This window comes from Prionailurus viverrinus, chromosome D1 (assembly GCF_022837055.1).
Source record: "Prionailurus viverrinus isolate Anna chromosome D1, UM_Priviv_1.0, whole genome shotgun sequence".
Classification (NCBI taxonomy): domain Eukaryota; kingdom Metazoa; phylum Chordata; class Mammalia; order Carnivora; family Felidae; genus Prionailurus; species Prionailurus viverrinus.
This window is the reverse complement of record NC_062570.1, coordinates 111,476,266-111,490,817: the sequence shown is the minus strand read 5'-3', so window position 1 is coordinate 111,490,817 and position 14,552 is coordinate 111,476,266. Positions and strand designations below refer to the sequence as shown.

The following is a 14,552-nucleotide window of genomic DNA, read 5'->3' as shown; positions in this document are numbered from 1 at the left end:
ATTCGCGTGTGTGTGTGTGTGTGTGGGCACACATCCCCGACCGAGAAGGTGCCCGTGCTGGTAGGGTGCCCCCCCGCTCCTTGGCCGATGACCCCAGCCGCGGGGGAAGCCGGGCACGGGGCGGCATGCTTTACAAACACCTCCCGTCCAGTGCTCTAGGGGAAGCCATGATGATCCTGTCTTGCCCAGGAGGAAACTGAGGCTCAAAATGAGTAAGCAGGAGAGCACCATTCCCACCTCCTATACTGGCGCTCTCTTGCTTCGTAACATGTCACCCCAAACTCACCGGCCGAAAACGACACGTACTTATCGTGACCCCCAGTTCCTGCCGGTCAGAGACCCAGGGGCGGCCGGGCCGGGTGGTTCCAGATCGGCACCTCTCACGAGGCCGTCGGGCTGGGCTCATCTGAGGCCTGACGAGGGCTGGAGGGTCCCCCTCCAGGACGCCACACTGGCCTGTTTCTCAGCGCGGGGACCTGTCCACAGGGCCGCAGGGGTGTCCTCACAGCATGGCGGGCGTCTTCCCCCAGAGCAAGCGGTTGAAGAAAGCAGGACAGAAACCGCAGGCCTTCTGCAACACGGCCTCGGGGGTCGTCCTCCCTCATTTCCACACAGCCTCCTATCGGTTACAAAGTGAGCGTGTTGAGGGGGGAAGGAGGTCCCTGAGGGAGGGAAGAGCGAGAGCTGAGGCTCGTTGGAGGCCATCTTGAACCGGCGGCCGCCCCCGGCCTGTGGGGTTCTCCTGAGCTGCAACCGGGCCGGTGGTCATCCACACTGCGGTCTCTGGCATCCGAGGTCACTTCGGAGACAGCCGGGCCCTGGCAGAGGTGGAGGCTGTCCCAGAGAGGCAGCCGCGGAAACACAAGGGGTGGGTGGGCCCGGGGGCCTCCTCCTCAGACACGCACACAGAGGGGACCTAGGGACGGGGTGGCCCTGGGGGACCGCCGCATTCCCGGCCGGGGCAGCAAGAGCCGGATGTTGGTGCCAGGTCTGACATGTGTCCACGGGGGGGCGTGACCTTGCGTAAGCCCCCCACGCCCGCCCTGGGCCTCGGTCTCCCCCCAGGAAGCGGGGTGGTTGGTTGGTTCTCCCACGCGGGACAGAGAATACAGCCACGTGTGTCGGGGCCATCCCGCTGACGACAAGAGCTCCGGACAAATGTTCCCCATGCCAACAAGACAGTCACGGCGACGTGGAACCAGAAATAAGGCAGGGGACGCGGGCCTCAGCGGGGGGGAGGCGTGGATGAATGAAAAGCTGCAGAAGCAGGTCGTCTGTCGTGAGCCTGTGTCCTGTTGAGGCCGCCGTTTGCCCGAAGCACGGCCCCCGGCAGCCGGGCAGCACCTGGGCGGCGTGGGTGCTGATAACGCAGGCTGATCGCAGCCACGAGGTGTCCTGCTTCCCGTGGGCGCCCCCCCCCCCCCCCCCCCCGCCGTGGCCACGGCTCAGAGCAGGTACCGCTGGGCCTCCTCACACTCCGGGAGCCTCGGACGGGCTGGTTAGCCTGCTCGAGGTCCCGCAGCTAATGAACAGGGGACCCAAAGCCCGTGCTTCCTGACGCCCGCGCCCTCTGACCTCCCAGGCAAGGAGGGCGGCACGGGGTGACGACTGAAATTGTTTACTCCCGACCCACGGAGCCTTTGCCACGTCACCCGGAATTCACAGCAGCCTTGCTCAAGCCAACATACGACTTGAGGTCAGTGCTGGGGATTGGAGGGATGGGGCGAGGGGGTTGCAGGTGGATCAGTGGGCGCACAGAAGGACCACTCCGCGGGCGGGGGAGGGCTAAGCGGGTGGACGGACAGACGGCCCGGTGGGGGCTGGTGCCCATGTGCCGGCCGGTGGATAACTCAAAGGGACGGCCGGATAAGTGCCAGAGGAGGACGGTAAATGTTGGCTAGGAGTGGGGACAGATGGACAGACAGGTCCAGAGGTAGGTGGGCAGAGGAATAAATGGGTGGGCAGGGCTGATCGTGGGCCTGACTCCCTGTTCCTGCAGCTGGGAGCTAGGGGACAGAGGGAGGCCGGCCGAGGAGGGACCTGTCAGGGACCTGCCCTCAGGCACCTGTCATTCGTTCACACGAGCTCTGAGACTGCAGTGCAAGTGGCTCCTGGAACCTGGCCGGCGAACGGGGTCACAGTGGTCACGCTGGTTTCGTGGCTGGGGGCCCAGAGATGGGGAGACCTTCTCCCGCAGCCACACAGCCAGGACCAACCCCAGGGCTCCACCCTAGGTCCAGGCCTCTCGGCTCTGACCATCATCTGGGCTCCGGCAACTTCGGCCCGCCCTGAACTCCAGCCTGCCCCCTCGACCCGGCCTCACCCCAGGCTCTGAGGAGCCCCCAGAACCAGCACGATGGTGCCCCGATGTGTGGCCCCGTTTGGGGGGACCGGCCGAGGCCGGGTGCCCGTGAGAGAGCCGTGTGGTTCTTCCAGGGGTCCCCTGAGACCTGATGGTCCTCTAAGCCCCGGGGAGCCCCAGGAGCCTCTGTCCCTGGGAGCGGGGGTGACAACTTGATTCTCCAGCAGTGGCTTCTCCCCCACACCTGCTGTGCGTCAGGCACCGGACCCGGAGTCGAGGGCCGGGAGGTTCTTGTCTGCACCCCTGAGAGCCCCAAGCCCGCAAACGGCAGGCACTCAATCGGTGTCACTCAAGAGGAGAGACAGTCCGGTCATCCAGGGGCTGCCGCCCAGACACATTTCTCCGAGTGTCTCGGAAAGAAGCGAGCCACACACGGCCCTGGCCTAGGGATCTGGTCTTTCCGTCCACTCCTTGAGAAGTGGGTGTTCCTGGGTGGCACAGGTGCTTAGTCTCAGCTACCCTGATTTTGAGAGAAAGCCAGGCCGCCCTGGACCAGAGGCCTCCACAAGTGGGGCCAAAACAGAAATCGGGGAACCCAGGGTGCGTCCTTCCAGGGCCTTCACCCCACGGCTGGGCGTGCTGACCTATCGCCTTCTGGCACGTTCCCCAGGGGTCGGTCTGGGACCCACTCACCCATGTGGCAGATGGAACCCTAGGTCGCTGCTAATGAGAACGCTGGCTGTGATGGGGGGCACCCGGCACCCCACAGGGCCACTGACCCGTTCCCATCCGAGCCCCGGGAGCACGCCTGGCACACGGTGGGGCTCCAGCAAAGTTAGCAGAGTGAGCGCGTGACCTGACCGAGGAGAGCCGAGAGGCTTTGGACACAGAGGAGCCCGCGTCCAAACCCCAGCTCTCCCTTTAATGGCCCGTGCGACCCGAGGCGACACGCTTAACCTCTGTGGGTCTCAGGTTCCCACGCTGTGAGATGAAGATCGTCACGTTCACTTAGCAGGAGCCTCGTGAGGATTCGGCGAGGATGTTTGCAAAACTCGGGGCGCCTGGTAGGTAGGTGCTCGGTGGGGGTGCGCCTGCCGGCCCCTCCCCCAGGCAGTGGGGCCGCCTCTCACCTGTGGGTGGCTGAGGCCCCGCCCCCTCGCAGCCCCAGCCGAGCAGGTGACTGCACGGGCCCTGGGAGCGTGGGAACTTCCTGCCGCCCTGTTTGTCTTGGGCGCCTGGGAGGGGCGGCCACCCTCCGTCCGCTCCAGCACGCTCCTGCCAGATCACCCAGCGTGAAAGGGAGGAATTGTTCCCGTGACCTTTGCTTTCCTTGTCAGAGGCGATTTCGGCAAGTGCCGTCTCTCTTCCCTGAAGGCCGGGCCAGCCCTGGTTCCCCTCTCCCAAAGGGACTAAAAGGGCCCTCTTGGCACCTGGGGGAGGTAAGGGCCCTGGGGGAACCTGTAGGAAACACCATCCACGCCTGCCAGCAGGAGCGAGGCCTCACCCGCTTCTATGCCCGCTGCCTGAGCCACCTGCCAGCCAGTGCCCCTTCCCCGTCCCACTAACCACCCCCCAACTCCTTCCTGGTCTTCCCTCCCCTCTGCGCCCCCCAGGACCCAGAATAGGACCCAGCCCAGAGTCAGAGGCTCAATCAAGCTCCCCCGCCCAGCTGAGACACCCCTCCTCGCCCCGTACGGAGAGCAAGGCTCCCTGTCTTCCTCTCACTTCTACCTAACCCTGCCTTGGGAGGGTGTCCCCCCGTGCCGGTCTCTGCAGGTGGACCACAGGTCTCTACACCAGCTTCTAACCGCTGTCTCGGCCTCCTCTGCCCCCTGGTCACGTGGCCAGCCCACCGCCCACCTGCCCTGCTTTGGCATGGCTGGTGACCCCAGGGTGTGACCCCAGCAGCCGTGGAACCCTGGCTACGTCCGTCACACGGTGGCCCCGCAGGCAGCACAGCTGGGGTTAAGGGCAGCCTGGGATCACGGAGGCCCCATTTCCGATTTTCCAGAAGATGCCAATCATTAATGATCATTGTTCTTTCCTTCTGGGGCATGAAAAAGCAGGTTCAGCTCACAACCGGAAAGGCAGCGGGTCAAGGTTCCCAGAGGATGAAATGTCAGCCTCCGGCGGCAGCGACATTCACCCAGAAGCACTAAAAATAGACTCGAAAACAGAAGCATCGAGTCTCTGGAGGCTGGAGGCATAAGGTGAGCTTAGGGCAGCAACGACACTTGCCAATTATGTCTGTGGCCGCACGGCGAGGCAAGGATTTTCCTTGGTTTTGTTTTATTTCCCTCAAGAGACAGAAAGAAAGTAACCTTAGGAAGGGTCCACCTAGAAGGACTCTGCTCTAAGTATGACTTTACCGTATGTAAAAATTCGGATAGAACAGAAACAGGGCAGACCCAGCCTGGAGGGAGATGTGACCACGGCAAGTCGGGGGCCTGGCAGAACTCACCCATTTGGCCCCAGGAGGGCAGAATGCCCTCCCAGCTCCGGCGGACTGGCCGTGGTAGCCTGACTGAGGCCAGCACAGTCCAAGAGGACTTTGGCGGTGGTGGAAATGTTCTCGATCTGCTTGTCTGGCACAGAGCCGCGAGCCGCATCTAGGTATATATCAAGGGCTTGAAACGTGGCCGTTACAGTCGAGCCACAGAGTTGCTAATTGTATTTCGTTTTAGTTGACTTAGATCTAAAAAGCCATATTTGAATGGTGGCTGGTGGCTACCCTATTGGACGGCATGGTTTTAGGCTTTAGGGGAAGGAGAGCTCCAATTGATTGGCAATGTCTGCCAGGGACAAAGGATTGGAGAGTAAGGCCTGAATACTGCATGACCAAATGACCGGGGATCTGGAGACATCCAGACGACCTGAGGCCTAAACCATGGATTCTGGCACCTGAATAGTTTTGACATTTAGGAGAGAAAAAAAAAATAACTGTAAGGTTTAGTGCTGCACCCCCTCGTCATTTAGTCTCATGGTCTTTCCTAGAGGCAACTACAATCCTTTTAACATGGTCTCCCTCCCTTTGGGACCCCATTTCCAACCTTCCTAACCCTTCTCTACACAGCAGCCAGAAGGGTCCTTCCCAAACACCAATCCAACTACACTCTACCCTGCTCAAAACCTTACATCGCTTCTCCCCACCATGGCCATCAAGACCCTGCCCTACAAGGCCTCTCTGGCCTCATTCCCTTTCACTCTTCATCCTAGCATAGACCGCCCTGAGGCCCGCTGCTCTTTTTCTGCCTCACTGCCCAGGAAGCCCCAAAGGGAAGGCTCTTGGCCCATCTCGGCATCCTCCACCCAAGGCACGCTTCTAGAATAGCTCCCGCTGGAAACATAATGTGATTCCAGGAACTCCCATGTATATTCTTGTGTTGTGCCCTCAAAATAATAAGGCAAGTACCACCATCGCCCTGTTTCGCAGATGAGGAAACTGAAACTCAAAGAAGGGAAGCATTTGGTGAAGGACACAAGAGAAAATGGCAGACCTGAGGCTCAGACAGGAGCAGATGACCATCTGAAATGTTGCTTGCATGGAGAAATCTGCTTCAACATGGTGGCTGTGCTGAGAATGGAAACCAGGTTCCAGAACTTCTAGTGCAGAATTTCTTCTACTGCTAATTCGATACATGCTAGAGGAAGGAAAGGATGGATGGATGGATGCATGCATGCATGGATGGATGAGTGGGTGGATGGATGTTGGATGGATGATGAATGATGGATGGATGGATGGATGGATGGATGGGTTGGTGGATGGATGAGTGGATGATGGATGGATGGATGGATGAGTTGATGGGCGAGTGGATAGATGAATGATGGATGGATGGATGGATGGATGAGTGGGTTGGTGGATGGATGAGTGGATGATGGATGGATGGATGGATGGATGAGTTGATGGGCAAGTGGATAGATGAATGATGAATGGATGGATAGCTAACTAGCTAGACGTGGAGACAGATGGACGAATTGGTGGACAGGTGAGTGGGTGGATAGGTGGATGTGTGATGGAGAGACGCATCCATGTGTGAATGAACAAAAAGGACGGCAAGACACGGTAAAAGGTCACGACCAGGGAACTGGACAACAGTCCACCTTTTTCCTAACCATTTTTCAGGTGTATCAAAAAATGAGCCCATGCAAAAACTTCTCTGAGGCTTCTCTTTTTAAGGAAATAAAGTGCATCGTAAGCTGCGTGTGTGTCAAGAAAGCCCTGGGCTGTGCCAGGGCCTGCTTCCCTCTCTCCTCCTGTCCTGCCACCACCCCGCCCTCCTCCCCCCCACCCCTTCTGGCTCATCGAGCTCCTCCCTAACTCAGCTTTCCCAAGGGAAGGCTGAGAAACAATAGCAATTTCTTCTGAATGGAACCGTCCCCTGAGCCAAAGAGTAAACACGAGAGCGAGAGCGAGGGAAGAGCTGAGTCTGTGTGTAGCCGCTCCAGTGATGATTACATAAGCGGACATACCTGGGAGAGGCGCTGATCCAGGGGATTTTAACAGGCCGGGGTGGGGGGTGGGGGTGCTGGCGGGGGAGGAGGGCAGCGGCACGCCCAGCGCAGGGATAGCTGTGCAGATACCCAGGCTTGCTGGGAACGGGAGCCAGGTCAGTCTGGGAGAGAAGAAATTCAAGAGCTTGAGGCTGTTCTTGCACTAAGACCCTTGCATGATGGGTTTTTTTTTTTCTTTTTTATCTGCACAACAGCACTGCCAGGTAGGTACAGTTATATTCTCTTTTATACATGAAAAAACAGAAATGAGACACAGAGAGGTGCTGCCCTTAACCAAAGTCACACAGCTATTGTGGCAGAGCTGGGATAGAGCCCTAGTCTGACTCCAGAGGTGGTGGGCTGATCAAGCTGTCCAGCCGCCCCCTCTTCTTTCTCTCTCCATCCCTCCCTGCCCCCCTTCCTGCCCTCCTGCTTGTCCATTAAATCACACGTCCATTTATTCTTCCATTTGTCCATCTGTCCATCTACCCACTCAGCCCCCCAGCGGCTCTTCCTTCCCCTCAGTCCTGGGCCAAGGAAAATGCAGACTCCGCCTGTTGGGCCCCTTCTGCGTGTGGGGGACACAGGAGGAAATTTACAGTGGTTTCCTCCTTTAGTCTACAAGGTGACAGCCAGGTCAGGGTCACTCTCCCCTGTGGCAGATGATGAAACAGGTCTACAGAGCCTCAGGAGCCTCGGCCTTGGGACTTGGGGTTCAGGGAGGGCTTCTCAGAGGAGGCAACCCAAGCAGGTGAGGGCAGGACACCCCGAGTTCCTCCAGCAGAGGTGGAAAGGGTCGGTGCGCTTCTGGTATTGAGAGCCGTGTGATGGATGGGAGGCGGTTAGGAGGATGGGGTCCACCTTAGCCTGGTCACCCCACCACACAGAGCGGCTGCCAGACTCAGAGCTCCCAGGGGTGAGGGGGCCAGGGAAGGCTTCACCTGGGCCAGGCTGAGGACAGACAGCCCAGAGCAGTGGCCTCAGCCCTCCAGAATCTTCCAAGTGACCTGGAACAAGCATGTCTCATCTCTGGACCCCAAGTGTCCCATCTGTAACGAGACGATGGGGGACTCTGTGAGAGGCCTGCTGGGCACTCATGAGCCTGAAGATGTGCGTCCCTCCAGAGGGGCCGCAAAAACATCCAGGAGCCCAGTTAGCAGGTGAGGCCTTGTACCCGGGCCATCCGGGGCTCCCAGGACCAAACAGATGACCCCCAGGGATGGGCCCCAGTGTACAAGCCACATCATGAAGGGGCACACAAGGGCTGCTGAGAGCCATGCTGCCATTACATAAGCCACCTACCCGGCCACCACTGGCCAGCTGTGTTACCAGGTAAATAGAGTCCTATATTTACCTATGATGGGAGAGGGACAGGTCCGCCTGGTGATTAGGGCAAAGATGAGCTCAGAGGCCTTCAGCTCTGATTTCTGTTATGCTCCGTGCACGCCTCCATGCCCAGCATCTGGGTACCTGCCAGGGCATACCTGCAGAGGGGGCAGTGGGAAGCTGCATCCTAGGAGTGCAGGGCCGTGGGTCTTCGGGTTGCAGGCTTGGCCGGGGAAGCAGGGCTGCCCTCACAAGTGGCAGGAGGCCAGGCCAAGACCACACGAGGATCACAAGCTTCCAGTGGTCCCCAATGGCCCCAAGACCTCCCTGGTGTTGGCACCAGTCAGCTGCACTGGAAGGACAGATGCCATCTGCACAGGGTGACAAGGAGCTCAGAGACTATGACATCACTCTGCACTCTGCCATTATGGCAGCTTCATGTGGCATTATCTGTCCATGAATACTTGGCTGGATCGGTGTGTGGATGGGTGGATGGACAGTGGGATAATTAGCAGACCACAGATGGACAACTGGATAAAGGAGTGCCACCTTTATGAGTGGGGTGGGAAGATGGAAGGGTGGATAGGTGGTTAGATGGATGGATGACCTATCAGCAGGTAGACTGATTCATGGAATAGTAGGTAGAAAGGTAGATGAATGGATTGATGATTAAAAGGGTTATGTGTGACTGGATGGATGGGTGAATGGATAGATGGATAATGGATGGATGGATGGATGGATGGATGGAAGGATGGATGGAAGGATGGGTGGATGGATGATGGATGGAGGGATAGATGATGGATGGATAGATGGTGGATGGGTGGATGGATGTATGGAAGGATGGGTGGATGGATGATGAATGGAGGGATGATGGAAGGATGGATGGAAGGATGTGTGGATGGATGATGGATGGATGGATGGATGGACAGACCTTTGAATGGATGGGCCAACAGATGACTGAAAAGACAGATAAGTAAGTAATGAATTAATGAACCAATTGGCAGGTGGATGGCTACGAGGAAGACTGGGATGAAAAGTAGAAGTCTGGCTGGAGGATGGGTGAGAAGTTAGATGGTGAGTGGATGGGTGCGTCCTTCTGATCTAACTCTGGTTGCACAAGGAGACTCTTTCTCAAATACCCACTGTCCATCCCAAGCAAGGTCCAGCTCTGTGGTCCAGGTGCTGCCTGGACCTTATGTCAAGCCACCTTACGGAGCCAGCATCCCCTGCACTGTGCCAACAACCCTCTGGCAGGTGGAATGTGCAGCAGGAGTCTACACAGGGCCCTGGCCAAGGTCTTGGGGGTTACTGTTTTCTCCAATGGTGCCAAGTCCAGGATCCCGAGTCGGGGCTCCAGGCACAGCCTCCCCTCCTCAGCTCCCTCTCCTCCCACTGAGGTTGGGAAGCCACACGTGAACCAGAAGCCCCTTCCCCATCCCCCTGAAGAAGCCAGAGGAAGAGCCCTGGATGGGAGAGAAGAGGCCTAGAGGTGTCTCCAGCCTTGATGCCTGTCCCTGGAAGGCTGGGACTCTACCACAGTGGGTGATCCGACAGGAGTGAGGACAAGGCTGACACCTGTGGAGTTGGTCTGCTGCAGCCGATGGAGCCCCAGAGGCCCTCACTTTGACCCTGGCCGCAGCCCCCGGTGCTCCTCCTCAGGGCCCGGGGCTCTCCGGACCCCACTGGCTGGGACCATCTGCAAGGGGCCTTCCAGTGTCAGGAGGCTGAGGCCCTGGCCATGAAAATGAGTCGTCACAGTTTGCAAGGAAAAGGCAGCTGGACGAAGACAAGACACTTGGCTTCCCCAGGCTCCACATTCAGTCTAGCCAATCTCTGTCCTTCCCCAGGTGCCATGTTCCCATCTCTACCCTCACCCATGTTGGGAGCCAGTGTAGGTTAGGAACTCATGGATTTTTCTGGGGTAGGGGTCCAAGAGGTCCTGGGCTGACAGGAAGCAGGCCTGCAGCAGGAGTTAGAAGGGCTATGGGAGCCACACATGCTCCAGAGGCAGAGAAAAGGAGCAGCCAGGAGGAGCAGGAGACCCAGGGGCAGACTCAGGGAATGAGGGCTCGTATCACCTTCCACACACTTCACGGCCTCGGTGTGGCAGATGCCTAGGGCTGACTTCCTGCCATGGTGCACCAACCATCTCAGGGCCACCGTGGGGTGCTGGGCTCTTCCCCTCTGATATCCCCACAGAGGGGCTGGGGCCAGAACTGGGGGAAGAGGGAGGGACCAGAAGGGAGTCAAGGGCTCACTGTTCCCAGCACACCCTGCCTTGGCCGCCTGCCCCCCACCGATCAGCCGTCAATCTTGTCCCCTGGGAGGCAGAGCATAGGCCCTGGACCTTGTCAATCTGCTGGAGAACATGAAGCCTGAGCCAGACCGTTCCCACGCCGTGCCAGCCCTTGAGGAGGGGCCCCAAGCGGCAGGATCCCTGCCTGTCCCAGGCCTGGGGTCCCCATGTCTGCACACAGAAGCTCTGTGTGTCCCCATTGCACCACTCAGCAAACCGAGCCCGCCAGAGACCCTCACGGTCGCCCAGTTACAGAGCACACACAGCTGTTTTTCTGGCTTGCCACTGGGGAGAGTGCTGGGAGGGGCAGCTGGCCCACCGAGGAAGGGAGAGCCAGGCCTCCTTGCGATGCTCTTCTGGTAGATTCTGGGGTCCCACAAAGGCTGAGGTGGTACAGCTAGAGGCTGAAGGCAAGCGCACTGGGGTCCCTCCTCATGCCCACACCTGCACTCCACCTCCTGCATGGCCCGGGGGTGGGGCTGCCCCAAAGCAACAGCACCCACTTTGGCCAGACTGGGGACCTGAAATTCCCTGAGGGCTGTTCAAGATCCCAGTTTTCAGACTCGCTCTTCCCAGTGAAGAAAGGGATAGAAACACAGACATTTTCAGATGAGGAAAGCAGGGCTCAGAGGAGTTAAGTGAGCAACCCAAGGTTGCAGAGTGATGAAAAGGTAGGATTCAAACCCAGAACTGTGTCTTGGCCCTGGTGGCTGATGGACGGATGGATGGATGGTTGGATGGATGGATGGATGGATGGATAGATGGATGGATGATGGATGGATGGATGGATGGATGATGGTTGGATGAATGGTTGGACGGATGGACGGATGGATGGATGATGGATGGATGGATGGATGGATGTGGGAGTGGATGGATGGATGGATGGATAGATGGATAGATAAATGGATGGATGGATGGATGGTTGGATGGATGGATGAATACCACAGTTCATGCTCTTAACCTCTATCTTGTGCCATCTCTGCTTGGTAGGGCCCAGCTCCTGCTGAAATACCTCCAGAGATGGGGTACTCACTACTGGGAAAGTGCCAGCTTTCTCCTAAATAGCTAGCTGCACTGCTGTCCTCACCACACCCTGTCAGGGTCTGGGTTCTGCTCCAGCTCACCCGGGGGAATCCCGTGTCCTGCCCCCAGGGCAGCCCGCTGGGCTCCGAGGCATTTCCAGGTGGAGCTTCCCAAGCCTTGATCCCTGACCCCTGCCCAAATCCCCCTTGCATGCCTGGCTCCCCCACTCTGACTTCCCTGAGCATTTCCCTGGCCCTGTCCCCGTGTGCCGAGCCTGCCCAGCCTGCCGTAGGTCCCTGGTTCCCCACCAGACTCTGGGTAGGCCTGGGTCATCCAGCTTTGAAGCTGCGAAGCCCGTCTCTGCCCCGGCGACTTGTTCCCCGGCGTCCTGTGCACGCAGCCAGCATTGCCGGGCCCAGCGGTACCCTCCTGCCCTCCTGCCTTTGCATCCTTCCTGGGCCCCCTGCCCCAGTCTCTCCCAGGGCCAGCAGCCTGAAAAAGACCTCTATGCTGTTTCATTGGAACTGCCTGAGACGCCAGCACCCGGCCAGGACAGAGGCCCCTGCTCTAGCCAGCTGGCAATTTTCCTTCCCGCCACACAGGCAGAAAGGGGTGCCCTTCCCTCTGCCCCACACAGTATGGAGGAGTCTGGGGCGTATCTGGCTCCGGAAGGGGAGGAGGGGGCCTCTGCAGCTTGGGGCAGGGCGGCAGCTAACTGGTCCTCCAGACAGAGCAGGCTCACAGGCCCAAAGCCGGTCCAGGACAGACAGGTCACCGCCGTGCAGACGCCCTCTTAGCACAGGGCGGGCACAGTCGTTTCCCAAAGCAGACTCTGGTTCTGCGGGACGTGAATAGGGCCACAGGGGTTGGAAATCACAGGAGGAAGCAGAGTTTTCACTGAGGTTTGGCTGGAGCCCTTCCAGGCCCCTCCGAGAGGAGACGGCGAGCAAAGTTTCTCAAGCCAAGCTGACCTCAGAAGTCCTTTTCCTAGAGGATCTTCTGGGAGCAGCATTCCCTGGAACCCTCGAGAAACTGCCCAAGTAGCTTCCAAAGCCCTGAAGGCCCAGCCCAGTGTGAAGCTGGGTCGGAGGTGGGTGCATAAAGCGCTCAGGGTACCAAGCCCAAGGTTCTGGCACGGCCCCGCCCACACCCGGCGACCAGTGGAGGGAAGGTGCCCACCCTGCCTGGACTTGCCTCCCTTTTCTGAAGATTACGCGGCACCGAAGCCCATGGCACCACCACCAGGGATGTGGGGCCCAATGGCAGCCCCTCCTGGGGCCTGGAGACCCGGCCAAGTGGAGCCTGCAGCTCACAGCCCGCGGCGGAAGCTTCAGGAGACACGGAAGGGCCTGTACAGGTGGCTTTGTCCCCCTGGGAAGAATACAGCAGGCAGGGTCTGCTCCTGCCCCTCGACCCCTGCCCACCCTCCCCTCCTCCCTTCCACTCCCCCGGCCAGGAGCCCCGCAGGGGCCCCAGGATCTGGGAGGTCTGGCCGCCACAGAGGCGGGCACGGGTACCACCTGGCCCAGCTGCCGGGCGCCTGGGCTGGCAGGACGGCTGGGTGCCCAGACCTTCCTTCCACATTTCCGAAGCCGTGTCTTCAATGTGCTGGGAGGCTCTCCTAGCGATTCAGTGTCTAATCCGGTTTCCCATCTGCTTTGCGAAGGGCCCTTCAGGCCTCTCTCCGCTTGGTATTTCCTAATCCTCAAACGCTGCTTACTTACCGCTCTCTCCTGAGGGACGCCCAGCTCCTTCTCACCCCCTTGACATTCCTGCTCTGTCTCCCTCCCTCCCGGCCATGGCCTCGCCTCGCGACACGGGCAGCCCGGAGCCTGGGGGGGGCCGTTCCTGGAGCAGAACGTCAGCCACTCCCTCCTTTAACCCAGTGCTCATTGGGTGCCTCCTCTGGGCCAGACACAGGGGCCCGCGTCTGTGGTCCTCTCTGGAAGCAGTGTGTCTGTTGGGGAGCCAAGATGAGAGGAAGCACGTGCCCAGCATGGCCGGGGGCTCCCGGAGCCGTTACAAGCCCCCCATCCACCGCCCTGCAGACGGGAAGTTGTCCCCGCTGTGCAGATGAGCAAGGTGAGGTGAGGAATTATGCTCGCTTGCTGCGGGTGCCGGGACCTGAATTCCTGCCCTTTGGGCCAAACTCCGGGAGGAATGTTCTGGACGGCGTGCCTCTGCCTGGCACTCACGCTGGCCTGCGGCAGGCAGCCCTGTGACCAGGCCGAGCCCAGGGCCCTCGGCCCGGCCTCTGAGAGCGTCCGCGCCCCTTCCCAGCCGGGCCCACGCCGTCCACCCCCGCAAGGCCCCGCCGGGGAGCGCCCTCCACGTGAAACATCAGAGGCCCGTGTGCCGCTGAGGGCCTGGGCTCCTAACCGGAGATTATCTTCCAGGGGAGGGGAGCGGGTCCTGGAAAGGCCCGTCCCCGCCCAGCAGAGAGGGCAAGCCCCAGCCCTCCTCCCACCGCCAGGATGGGATGGTGGAGGGGCCTGGGCTCCGGAGTCAGCCCCTGGCCCGGCTCGGGCTCCTGGGCGGCAGCAGGACCCACAGAGATGCCGAGCAAAACGGAAACGCAAGCCCCTTGTTCAAAACTGGGTAAGAGTTTCCAGCTGGCAAGTATGACGCATTAGACCGAGTGCAGGGGCCTGGCGGAGTGAGGTCCTGGGCACGACCGCCGGCCCCTGAAGCTGGCCCTGCACCCGGAGCTCAGCGAGGCTCCAGGGTAAAGTCCTGTAAGGTCCCACCTGTGACTTGGCCTCGTGCCCCTGTCTCGTCTCCCCGGGCCACTGCTACCCTGCGTTTCCCCCAGCAACACGCTGGGGGACTCCCATCCCGGGCCCCAGCTGACCAGCAGGACAGGCCACTTCCTTCCGCTCCCTGAACCTCCCTGGCCTTTCCATGGGGTGAAATGATGCGTGTGTAGGATTGTCTGCTAGACCGTCGTCCCCACCACGAGGGCCTCACCACCGTGTCTTTAAGTGGCCTGGTGCCTGCCTGGCACACAGGAGGTGCTCAATAAGTTCTTACTGAGGGTGAGAAAAGGGGGGCCTCAAATGTCCATCGAGGGATGAATGGACAAAGAAGACGTGGGATGTATATACAATGGAGTAT

At 59.6% G+C, this 14,552-nt stretch overlaps 1 long non-coding RNA gene across 1 annotated transcript; it reads left to right on the top strand.

Annotated features, from left to right (window-relative positions):
• The first annotated feature begins 3,612 nt into the window (after positions 1-3,612).
• LOC125176108 (uncharacterized) lies at positions 3,613-5,865 on the top strand. The gene is made up of 3 exons (XR_007156124.1): positions 3,613-3,741; positions 4,369-4,512; positions 5,736-5,865. It is a non-coding gene; the product is annotated as an uncharacterized LOC125176108 (long non-coding RNA).
• The last annotated feature ends 8,687 nt before the right edge of the window (positions 5,866-14,552 follow it).